The 9,509-nt window shown below is 44.0% G+C and overlaps 1 pseudogene; it reads right to left on the bottom strand.

The window, feature by feature from the left end:
* Window positions 1-340: 340 nt before the first annotated feature.
* On the bottom strand, window positions 341-9,123 carry LOC138416877 (short palate, lung and nasal epithelium carcinoma-associated protein 2A-like; annotated as a pseudogene).
* Between the last annotated feature and the right edge of the window lie 386 nt (window positions 9,124-9,509).

The following is a 9,509-nucleotide window of genomic DNA, read 5'->3' as shown; positions in this document are numbered from 1 at the left end:
CTGCCTCCAGGACCCTGACACAGTTACCTCATTTCTGTTGCTCCCCAGCAACCCCAGCCTTGCCAGAGACCCAGGTCAAGAAGAGCTTCTGGGGTGTGGAGGTAAAGCCACACTCCTCATAAAAAAGTGACAGGTAAGGGGTGGTTTTGATGAACAATGCCTACTGAATATTAAGCTCTTTCTGCTTTTCTTTAAATCCACTCATCAGCTTGGTAGCATTTATGATCTCCTTTCACTTGGGAGAAACCTGAAGCTCAGAGAGGTGGACCATTTGACCCCCACCCAACAATTGCTAAGAGAACATCCAGGATTCGAACCCAGATCTGGCCCGTCCTGTTAGTCACATCATTCTGGGCAGCAGGTTCTGCCAGTGTGACAAAGGAGGGCAGTAGAAGCTCTCAGAGGCCCTCAGAAGCCCACAGAGGCCACCAGTCCATGGGATGCCTCTGGCCACACTTTCCTGACTTGCTCACAATGAAGGGTCTGCAGCTTCTCCGGGGTCCCCTGACCAGACCTGCCAGTGAGTCAGGCATAGAGCAGCGTGCCTTCCCCTATAAGGATGCATAGGATGCCCCCTCACCATTTCCCCAAGCTGTGACTTACAGATGCGGTTTTAAACATAATCCACATCCAGGCTTTCAAGGAAACTGCAGACTAGTGGGCACAGCTGAAGGTCACAATGAGCCAGGGAAAGAGAGAGAGAGGGAGACAGAGAAAAATGCAGGGAGGGATGGAAAGAAAGAGGTTTGGAGGTGAGGAGAGAGAGGAGAGATGGGAGAAGAAAGAGGACTGGTTATTATCTGCTGTGAGCACCCTGCCCGCTGCCCACAGAGATGCTCAGTACAGGGGGCCTCAGAACTTCTGACCCTTAAGGTTCTGGAATACTGGAAACCAAGAAGGTCCAAATCTGAGAACCAGAGAACACTAGCATCCTAAAACTTCGAACATTAGAATCCTAGAACCTTGAAGAACCTAGACTTTTAGCATTCAAAACACTATGCCCTTAGAAATCTTAATCTCTGTACTCTGAAAATTTATAGAGTTAAATGAGGTTCTGGGAATGATAGAGAAATGATTTTGTGTTTTTCACACTTTTGTGTGCCTACAATTCCCTGAGGAAGTTGTTAAAATGCAAATTATTGAGCAGCAGTTCTGGGGTATGATCTGAGTCTCCATTTCTAAAGAGTGTCCATGGGAGGTCAGTGCCGCTGGTCTGAGGACCACATGATGAGCATGACTCAAGTTCAGTAAAACACAGAACAACATGGAGGACTTTTTTAGAAAATAAAGCCAGAGTCCCAGCCCCCTACCAGAGTTGACTAATATAGAATCTTTGGAATTTCGGGCACATGGTATATATGTTTTTTTCATATGATGCACATGAATCTGAACTATGGTATGTAGTTTTTTTTTTAAATGAATTTAAATTATGTTGAATGAAGAAAAGTATTAGCCAAAAGGCCTACTGGCAGTCCATGTGTATGGCAAATGGTTCAAGTGTGGGACCAGGTGATTTCAGCTCATGTCAGGCCCCTGGTCACCTCCTCCCCAGGCCAGGCTGAGTGAAGGGGGGCAGGTAGCAACTGATTGCCCCAAGGAAATTGGCCCCTCAGAAAGGAAGGTGCCCAGAGAGTATAGTCCAGCGAGGGAAGTCATACCTGCCCCTTCCAGGCCTGGCTCTGCACCCCAGGAGTGGGGGACTCACCTCGTAGTGTGTTACCAGAGACAACACCTCATTCACGAGATTGACTGCAAAGTCCACAACCTTGTTGAGCAGTCCAGTGCTCCTGGAGAAGAGAGGAAACTGATAAATGTCAGTGAAGTTGGCAGAGCACCCAAGCAAAAGCAGTGGGAAGAGGGCAGGAGATGGTAGAGCACCTTGAAGCCAGGTGACTTGGGCCTCTCTCCCCAGGGGGCTCATCACTTAGAACCCCATGGTTGGCCAGCAGCACACCCCAATAGGTCATGACAGTCTCATCACAACCCTGAAACCTCATTGATCCATCCATCCATTCTTCTATGCATCCTCTATTCTTCCATCCAACCATCCATCCATCCATCCATCCATTCTCCCCACCCATGTATCCGTTCTTTCATCCATCCCTGCATCTAGTCATCCGTTCATTCATTAATACATATTTAGAGAGCACCAGCTATGTGCTCAAAAGCAAGACTGACTGGTGACATATAGATGAACAAAGCACAAGCAACTCCTAATGTAGTACCTGAATACTGGGTTGGATAAAAGGTTCATTTGGAGTTTTCTGCAAGAGCTTATGGAAAAACCCAAAAGACTTTTTGGCCAACCCAGTATTATCACGTTTTCCTAAGGCTGACGCCTTCCCACCTTCAGCTCTCGGCGTAACTGTCACCTCCTCAAGGCAGCCCCTGTGACTGCTTGCCTAAGGGAGGGCTTTCTGTCATAGCACCCTGTTTGGTGCGCTGTTCTGCCCAGGAATGATGGCAATCGAACATATTCTATGTGGGTTCTTTACTGCTGGATTGAATGCTCCCCTGTCTGTTGCTCCATCCAGAGTCTAAGCTCCATGAGAACAAGCACCCTGCCAGCAGTCACCAGTACTTTCTCTTGAGCTAGGGATGGTCCCTGCTTGTGTGGAGCAGCTGCTCCACACATTTTTGGCTGAAGGAATACATGAAGTAAACATACGATTGAATATTTAATGACAACTTGTGAGAAGTATTGAGAAGGGCAAGAGTAGAGTCTTATGAGAGAGAAGAAGAGGAAGCTTGTTTTAGACCCTAAATGAAGAGACAAACATGGAAATGTGATGCAGGAAAGGTGTCCTAGGTGCCTGAGCAGCCCGTATACAGGTGTTGAGTGGAAGGAGCTTGTCTGAGGCTCAGAGCAAAAACTAGCGGGTCTTGGGCAGAGTGGGCAGGGTGTGGATCCAGACCAGGTAGAGCCTAGATGATGCTGGGAGGGCCTGAGATTGCACCCAAGTGGAGAGAAAAGTCCCCAGAGGGTTTGGAGCAGCAGAGTGGAATGCCATTTCATAGATACAGACACTGAGACCTGGAAGGCAGGATGGTTGCCCTGGCACTACAGGCTAGGCAGTGTCCAGTAGGGCTCAGGCATTTGGACTTACATCTCAGTCTTTTCATGTGCCAGTAGGCTGCAGACCTATCCTATCTTTTGTTTTGGGAGTCTTTAGACAAAGCTGTGATCAGATACCCTGTTGGGGAGGATGAATTGACCTCTGCACGACTCAACCTTGTTCCTTTCCAAGGCCACCCTGCCCCAGCCTTCAGCTTCCAGACTAATTCTCTCCCAGCCAGCACCAGGATCAGCCCTTCTCCTTCCACCCTCTTCCTGGGACTGAACATCTGTTTTCAAGCACACAGTTTAAGATGTAGATTTGTTGGGCTACTGGAGATCAGTGATTTAAATGGTGAGGACTTGGTTTTCAAGATGTCACTTTTTGTGACTTTTCCAGGGGGAGGAGGATGATTTAGGGACAATCTGAAATTAGAGCCCATAGTAGGCATTTACTATTCCTCTTGCCCTCTGCTAACAAGAGGCAGGAAGATAAACACAGTGGATTATTATTATTATTATTGAGGGACACTATGTAATATGAGACCGGTCAGTTCTTCAAGTAGAGATAACAACGCTAAATGTGCATGCCTCTAACAACAGACTTCAAAAACCATGAAGCTAAAACAGATAAAGCTGAAAGGTGAAATACAGCAATTCACAGTCATGGTTGGAGAGATCAACACTCCTGTCTCAGTAAGGGGAAGAACAAAGAGACAAAATTCAGCATAGATATCATTATTACTGAGAGCTTAGTACCTGCCAGGTATATGGTAAACACTTCCATTTTCTCATTTGGCTAACACAGCAGCCTATGAGTTAGGTGTTCTTGCCATCTATTTTTTTACAGATGTGGAAACTGAAGCATCTAGGGACTAAATTGATTACAAAACCACAAGTTAGTGGCAAAGCTAACTTGATTCCAAAATCTAACCTCTTTTTTCGTGCTCTGCTACTCCCAGGTAAGGAATAGGGCTGAAATTATGAGTCCCAACCCCTCTGTCATCTCCACTCTGTGGAGATGTGTGTGCCTGGCAGGCCCAGCACTCTGAGAGGGATGCTGTGTTGATCGTTCCCGCATTCTTCCACGACCACCTTGCAGTCACCGGTGCCATCAGTTTCAACACTGACACTAAACTGGAGGACCAAGTTGAGGGCCAATTCGACAATCTCCCACAACACAGGCCTGCAGGGAAATAGGTTCACAGTGAACAGAGGTGGAGAAGTGTCTTCACATTGCCCACGTTAGTCTCTCTCTTGTGTGGACATTATATGGGGTGTCTATTGACAAGGACAGGCCTGGTGTGCTGCGGTCCATGGGAGTCACAAAGAGTTGGATAGGACTCAGTGGCTGAACAACAAATGGACAATATCAATACTATCTGTTTTCTTTATGGAATTTACATTAGGAATTTCTTCTCCTGGCCTCAAGGATTTGGCATTTGTGACATTTCTATAGAGTGTCACTCCAATGATTAAAACAAAAGTAAGAGTTAACATTTCCTAAGAGAATACTATGTTATGTATTTCCAAAATGGTATTTTACCTGGATTAATCCATTTACTCTCTATAGCAATACCATTTGAAAAAAGTACTACCATTATCTCTGTTTTCAGAATGAGGAAACATGTGGTATAGAGAAGGTAAGTAACTATCTCAGGATCGCATGACTAACGAATGATGAAGCCATAGTGCACTTTAGTTTCTGAAGACTCCTACACGTCTTCATTTCCCATCTCTCTGTATCTTCAAAGTAATTAAAAGACCCAGAAATTATATTTTCCATATAATTTTTACACGCTGTTCATTACATGCTGTTCACTGCTATATGGCCCATACTGGTCACTGCCGTTAAAAGAGAATCTTGAGAGACAAAATGATGCTGGGGTAAACTTTGCCAAAGAGTTATAAGTGATCATGTCTTCTCAATTCTCAAGTTTTAGAATTAGAAAAGTGTTAAGATTTTGGAAATGTATTTCATGGGGGGATTTTTTAAAAAAGACATTTGGTTATAGGGAAAGTTTCTTAGAACATTTTAAAGGTTTGGAGTCTAGACTTGCAAGGACCTACTTATTTTACTGGTTGAGAGACTAAGGTAGCAGGGTGAAAAATTGTCTGATTTCAATTGGAGATCTATCGGCCATACTGCACTGCATCTCCCAAACATCAAATTCCAAGACATACTCACAGGTTCACATTGACTTCAGCAGTGATGGGGATTTTCACTTTGCACCTTTGCCATCAGAAGTCTCTACAAATGTGGTATCCAGGATGTGCAGGTTACTGATATTCACCCTGTGCAAAAACCACAATTCACCCTTGTCATTGCTCTTGACAGCCACTGCTGGGCTTTTGTCTATGGCAGCATCGTGCTGAGCATTTGAGCCTCATAGACCTTGCCTTTGGTCCCATGCGAGTCCTGCTCAGGGATTGGATTCTCTCCCCTGGATGCCACAGCAAACTGAGGATCAGACAGCTGTGATTTCCCTCAAGATGCCAAGGGTGAACATGTGTCAGAGTCAGAATTTGTTCTTTTCTATTAAACTGATACACAGGTGCTTTACAGTGTTATGCTGTGCTCACGTGTGGGGCTTCCACGGTGGCTCAGGGGATAAAGAATCTGCCTGCCATGTGGGAGACCTGGGCTTGATCCCTGGTTTGGGAAGATCCCTGGAGAAGGAAATGGCAACCCACTCCAGTATTCTTGCCTAGAGATTTCATGGGCAGAGGAGCCTGGTGGTCTACAGTCTGTGGGGTCACAAAGAGTCCGACATGACTGAGTGACTAACATTTTCACTTTTCATTAGGTTCAGGTGTACAGCAAAGTGATTCAGATATAGATATATATATAGATATAGATGTATTTTTATTTCAGATTCTTTTCCCTTGTAAGATATTACAAAATATTGAGTATAGCTCCCTGTGCTATATAGTAGGTCCTTATTGGTTGTCTATTGTATATATAGTACTGTGTATATATTAACGCAAACTCCTAATTTAGCCTCCACAGTGTTTCTCTTTTGGTAACTGTGAGTTTGTTTTTTTTTTTAAGTTTTATGTACATGAGTCTTTTTGTGTAAGTTCTTTCGTATCATATCTTAGATTCTATGTATTAGTGGTATCTATGATATTTGTCTTTCTCTCTCTGACCTACCTCGTGTAGTATGATTATCTCTATATCCATTTGGTTATTTCTGCCAACAGCATTATTTCATTCCTTTTTATGCAGGCCTAGAATTAGAACCCGGGACTGCTTGATTCCCAGACTTCATGTGTGGGCAACCTACATGGTGTGAATTCTAGTTTCCTCTCTCCTGAGACCATTCAGACTTTTATACTCAGTTATATTCAGAGAAGAAAAGTCTTATTCTTGGGGAAGGGGAATTTAGGCACCAGCAAACAGGTAGAGGTAAGGGTGAAGAGAACCTTCATCCTGACCCTGATATCACAGAAGAGAAAGTCTAAACCCATGAGATACCTGGGTAGCCCCCACAGCCCTCTAATTTTTTAAGCTCTAGTGGAATGGGCCTCAGATCACTACTGCTCTGTAAGAACACACAACGTTTATTCATCTTCCCTGATGGCTCACTTGGTAGAGAATCTGCCTGGAATGTGGGAGACCTGGGTTCAACCCCTGGGTTGGGAAGATCCCCTGGAGGAGGGCATGGCAACCCCTCCAGTACTCTTGCCTGGAGAATCCCCATAGACAGAGAAGGCTGGCAGGCTACAGGATATGGGGTCACAAAAAGTTGACAGGACGAGCGACTAAGCACAGAACAGCAAAGCACTCTAAAAGAGCAACCCTTTGTCTACATGAGTGACTCAACCAACTATGGGCTTCCCTGGTGGCAAAGCTCGTAAAGAATCCGCCTGCAATGTGGGAGATCTGGGTTCAATCCCTGTGTTAGGAAGATCCTCTGGAGAACAGAATGGCAATACACTCCAGTATTCTGGCCTGGAGAGTTCCATGATCTGCGTAGTCAGTGGGGTTACAAAGAGTTGGACATGACTGAGCAAGTTTGACTGTTTAGATCACAACAAACTGTGGGAAATTCTTCAAGAGATGGGAATACTGGACCACCTTACCAAAAAGAAACAGATAGAATCAGACATGGAAAAACAGCCTGGTTCCAAATTGGGAAAGGAGTATGTCAAGACTGTATATTGTCACCCTGCATATTTAACTCTTTTGCAGAGTACATCATGAGAAACACTGGGCTGGAAGAAGCACAAGCTGGAATCAAGATTTCTGGGAGAGATACCAATAACTACAGATATGCAGATGAGAGTGGACTTATGGCAGAAAGCGAAAAAGAACTAAAGAGCTTCTTGATGAAAATGAAAGAAGAGAGTGAAAAAACTGGCTTAAAACTCAACATTCAAAAAACAAAGTTCATGGTAACTGGTCCCATCACTTCATGATAAATAGAAGGGGAAACCATGGAAACAGTGACAGACTTCATTTTTTTGGCTCCAAAATTACTGCAGATGGTGACGTGCAGCCATGAAATTAAAAGACACTTGCACCTTGGAAGAGAAACTAAGACCAACCTAGACAGCATATTAAAAAGCAGAGACATTACTTTGCTGACAATGGTCCATCTAGTCAAAGCTATGGCTTTTCCAGTAGTCATGTATGGGTGTGAGAGTTTGACTATAAAGAAAGCTGAGGACTGAAGAACTGATGGTTTTGTACTGTGGTGTTGGAGAAGACTCTTAAGAGTTCCTTGGATTGCAAGAAGATTAAACCATTCCATCCTAAAGGATTCAGTCCTGAATATTCATTGGAAGGACTGATGCTGAAGCTGAAACTCCAATACTTTGGCCACATGAGGCAAAGAACTGACTCCGTGGAAAAGACCCTAAGGCTGGTAGATTGAAGGCAGGAGGAAAAGGTGATGACAGGGAATGAAAACGTTGGATGGCATCACTGACTTGATGGACATGAGTTTGAGCAATTTCCTGGAGTTGGTGAAGGACAGGGAAGCTCTGGTGTGCTGCAGTCCATGGGGTTGCAAAGAGTTGGATATGACTGAGCGACTAAACTGAACTGAGCGACTTCCACTTTCACTTTTTGTCTTTGATATTAAACTTATGTCCCCAAAGAGATGTATTCTCTTTTCTGGGAACAAAAATCTCCAAATGAAGCATCAACTCACGCTGTAACCCTGTACACTACTTCAAAAATTCCAGAAATGAGTTGTTCCAACAAGTTCTTAGCTTCCTCAGTATTCTCCAGGTCCTCCTCAGCAGTCTTCAATTGCTCCAAGATAGCTGCAAAAACAGTCTCCACTTAACGTGGTACACAACTTATGGAGCGGCTCCTATGCACCAGCTACTAAATGAGAATATTTGCCTATGTTATTTCATTTAATCTTTGTAACAACTGCATAAAGTAGGTATTACTAATATCTGCACTTTCAGATAGGGAAATAAAAGAGCAAAAGCTTTAGAAATTGATCAAAGTCCCACAGCTAGGAGACCTTGCTCTTTTCATGCTGCCTTCATGCTAATACATACTCATTATTCATCAACAAAGCAATCAACCCACTGAGCAGGCAATAGGTATTGATTACACATCAGCTTCTAGTAGTGAAGCACTAATGAGCTGCTCATACAAACAAAACAAATGTAGGATAAAATAAGAAATAGAAAATCTAGAATCAAAGAAAATATATGGATTGCGGAAATAGGAGTCTAGGAAAGACAGCTTTGCATAAGGCCTAGAAAAGGGTTGACTAAAGAAGAGAACAAGAACAGAGAATCCTAGTGGACAGAGGAAAGAGGGATTTGATAGAGGAAGTGACATGGCAGATGTGGAATGGCACATTTGAAAAGTATTAAGCAACTATGTGTAGAAAATAACTCAAATGAGAAACAACAAGGCAAGCACTAGCTCAAAGAATAAGAAAAGCCTGCAAGAAAAAGTATGTAATCAAAGGAGTGCAACGTGGCTTTGCAGTGGACAGTACCTAGTTATAATGATGCAGCGATGGAAACTACACCTGGTCTTTTAACTCACTAGGTGATTTTGATGCAGACACCTCTGCTTCTGTGTTCAGAAGCATTGCTGTTTTATCAGCAATGAAGGTTGCCTAAGTGCTGGCAAGGTTTGAAGGGCAGTCCTTTACAGAAGTTAGCTTCTCCTACCAAGAATATTTAGCAATGTCCCAGTAATGTTTCCAAAAAGTGAAAAGAAGACCAAGGTCTTTCAAGAAGTTAGTATGACAAGGAACATGATTCACTAGTTCAGTTCAGTTCAGTCGCTCAGTCCTGTCCGACTCTTTGTGACCCCATGCACTGCAGCATGCCAGGCCTCCCTGTCCATCACCAGCTCCGGAGTTCACCCAAACTCATGTCCATTGAGTTGGTGATGCCATCCAGCCATCTCATCCTCTGTCGTCCCCTTCTCCTTCTGCCCCTAATCCCTCCCAGCATCAGAGTCTTTTCCAAT

Source organism: Ovis canadensis, chromosome 13 (assembly GCF_042477335.2).
Source record: "Ovis canadensis isolate MfBH-ARS-UI-01 breed Bighorn chromosome 13, ARS-UI_OviCan_v2, whole genome shotgun sequence".
Classification (NCBI taxonomy): Eukaryota; Metazoa; Chordata; class Mammalia; order Artiodactyla; family Bovidae; genus Ovis; species Ovis canadensis.
The sequence above is the reverse complement of the archived record's forward strand: the minus strand, read 5'-3'. Positions and strand labels throughout refer to the sequence as shown.